The following is a 3106-nucleotide window of genomic DNA, read 5'->3' as shown; positions in this document are numbered from 1 at the left end:
GTGGGCAGCGAGGTGCGCACCTTTGATGCGCTGCCTTCACTAATTTCCAGAAAAAGGCAAAAAAAAATGAGATTTTAAAATTTCCGTTTTGAAAGATAGTGAAAAAAAAGGAACGCGGGTGCCATCTTGAGCCCGCCCTGGTGCGCAGCCCAGGCAAGGCATGCGCACCAAGGTGCCCACCCGAGGTGCACACCCGGGGCAAACCGGGCTCCGACTTCGTGCAGGCCGCACCTTGGAGCACACTTCGGAGCGCTCCTTGGTGCGCACCATGGTGCCCACCAGGGCGCACCCGAGGCAAACCGGGCTCCGACTTCGTGCACGCCGCACCTTGGAGCACACATCGGAGCGCTCCCAGGTTCGCACCAGCGTTGCGCACCTTTGATGCGCTGCCTTCACTAATTTCCAGAAAAGGCAAAAAAAAACGATATTTTAAAATTTCCGTTCTGAAAGATAGTGAAAAAAACGGAACGCGGGTGCCATCTTGAGCCCTTCCTGATGCGCAGCCCAGGCAAGTTGTGCGCACCAAGGTGCCCACCCTGGCGGAGGTGCGCGCCCGGGGCAAACCGGGCTCCGACTTCGTGCACTGCATGGTGCCCACCAAGGCGCGCAACCCAGCCAAGGTGCCCACCGCAGCGAAGGTGCACGCGAGGTGCGCACCCGAGGTGCACACCCGGGGCAAACCGGGCTCCGACTTCGTGCACGCCGCACCTTGGAGCACACTTCAGAGCGCTCCTTGGTACGCACCAGGGCGCGCAACCCAGCCAAGGTGCTCACCCCGGCGAAGGTGCACGCGAGGTGCGCACCCGGGGCAAACCGGGCTCGGACTTCGTGCACGCCGCACCTTGGAGCACACATCGGAGCGCTCCCGGGTTCGCACCAGCATTGCGCACCTTTGATGCGCTGCCTTCACTAATTTCCAGAAAAGGCAAAAAAAAGAAAAAAATGAGATTTTAAAATTTCCGTTTTGAAAGATAGTGAAAAAAACGGAACGCGGGTGCCATCTTGAGCCCGCCCTGGTGTGCAGCCCAGGCAAGTTGTGCGCACCAAGGCACCCACCCTGGCCAAGGTGGGTCACGGGGTGGGTCCTAGGGTGGGTAACGGGGTGGGTACTAAGGTGCGTGCCAAGGTGGGTCATAGGGTGGGTGCCAAGGTGGGCACCAGGGTGGGTGTGCACCAACCCTAGCCAGGGTAGGTCACGGGGTGGTTGTCGGGGTGGGCGTCAAGGAGCCAAGGTGGGTGGCAAGTAGCCAAGTTGCGTGCCAAGGTGGGTGTCGGGGTGGGTGCCAAGGATCCAAGGTGGGTGCCAAGGAACCAAGGTGGGTGTCTGGGTGGGTGCCGAGGTGGGAGCCAGGGTGGGTCCCAAGGTGAGTGCAAAGGTGGGTGCCAGGGTCAAGGTGAGTGCCAATGTGGGTTCCAAGGTGCCAGGGTCAGGGTGAGTGCCAATGTGGGTTCAAAGGTGCTAAGTTGGGTGCGAGGTTGGGTGCGAGGGTGGGTGGGTGCCAAGGTGTGCTAGGTGGAAGCCCGGGTGGGTCGGCATCCCATGGGTGTCGAGTTGGGTGCCTGATGGGTGCTTCTTGTCAAGTTTTAGTCGTCGGGACTCATTTCGAGCCTTAGAGGTCGTTTCTTGTCCGGTTGCCCTGTCTTCGACCTGGGAACCCAATTTTGGTCCTCGGGTCCCATTTTTTTTTGTCTCGCATCCCACTTTTGGCCTGTGGCCTTTTCGGGGTCGATTCTCGTTTTGGGCATCAGAGCATGTTTCTTCTCCTAAAACCCAATATTTGTTTATTAAGTCTCGGAACACATTTTTGTTCTCGTGGACCCATCATGGGTCTTGGAACGCATTTGTGGTCCTTGGGTCCCATTTTGCATCCCGAAACTTGTGTTTTGGTGCTTGATCCCTATTTTGGGTGCCCACCTTGCACCAAGTGCGCACCCGGGGCAAACCGAGCGCCTTGGTGCACCGGGGCAAGATCGAGCGTGCACCCGAGGCGCCCCGAACATGCACCAAGGTGCACTCGGCCCACATGTGAGCGCAGGTCGTTGCGCCCGAGGTGGTGTGTGGGCACCGCGTTGCAGACGGGACACTGCACGCACACGACGCCCCCTCCAGGTGCACGCACGTAGGCCGGGCCGGGTGCACACCCGACGCCCTAGCAAGGTGCGCGCACCCGGGCAGGGCTCACACTTGGCGAACGGGGCGCACTTCGCGAGGGAGGGTGTGCACCTCGACGGGGGTGGGTGGCCGGGGTGGATTCGCACGTGGGTCGCGGTTTGCTAAGTACACACTGCGACAAGCTCATAACGGGTGCGATCATACCAGCGTTAGTGCACCGGATCCCATCAGAACTCCGCAGTTAAGCGCGCTTGGGCCGGAGTAGTACTGGGATGGGTGACCTCCCGGGAAGTCCCGGTGTTGCACCCTTTTTTAGTTTTTCGCCGGGCGTCGCAATGCTATTTGAATAAACCTTTTGCCCGTTTGCGTTCTCGTCGGGGCCGGGCCGGGCCGGGGTGCGCTGCCCGCACTACCGCGCGCGCGGGGGCGACACCGAGCGCGCACCCGAGGCGCCCCGAGCACACAGGCCACGGTGCAACCCGGGCGTTGTGCGCGCACCCCGGTGCGCCCGAGGTGCTGCGCGCGCACCCAGGTGAAATCGGTGTGCACCTCGGCCAGTGCGCGCTCGGTCGAGTCGCGCACGTTGGCCAAGGTGCACGGTGATGTTTCTTACTCTAAGGTTCCGCACCAGACGCCCGGGACAGGTGAGCGAAGCTGGGCGGGGCCGGGTGCGCGGCCGGGGCAGGTGCACGCAGCTGGAGAGAGCTTTGGAGCACACTTCGGAGCGCACCAATGATGCGCTCCATTCAAAAGTTTCCTGAAAAGGCAAAAAAAGTTGAGATTATAGAATTTCCCACTTGAGAGATTGTAAAAAAAAAAAATTTAAAATGAAGGAAACGCGGGTGCCAAGGTGTGCGCAGCCCAGCCAAGGTGTGCGCACCAAGGCGCCCACCCTGGCGAAGGTGCACGCAAGGTGCGCACCCGAGGCAAACCGGACAATTAACCCAACTTTCGACTTCGCGCGCACCTTGGAGCGCACTTCGGAGCGCTCCT

General features: G+C 60.6%; 1 non-coding gene across 1 annotated transcript; it reads left to right on the top strand.

Moving 5' to 3' along the window:
• Positions 1-2303: 2303 nt before the first annotated feature.
• Positions 2304-2422, top strand: LOC131872758 (5S ribosomal RNA). Its single transcript, XR_009370845.1, has one exon. It is a non-coding gene; the product is annotated as a 5S ribosomal RNA (ribosomal RNA).
• The last annotated feature ends 684 nt before the right edge of the window (positions 2423-3106 follow it).

Source organism: Cryptomeria japonica, unplaced genomic scaffold (assembly GCF_030272615.1).
Source record: "Cryptomeria japonica unplaced genomic scaffold, Sugi_1.0 HiC_scaffold_759, whole genome shotgun sequence".
Taxonomy (NCBI): domain Eukaryota; kingdom Viridiplantae; phylum Streptophyta; class Pinopsida; order Cupressales; family Cupressaceae; genus Cryptomeria; species Cryptomeria japonica.
Note: the sequence above shows the minus strand (reverse complement) of the source record. Positions and strands in the feature narration are given on the sequence as shown.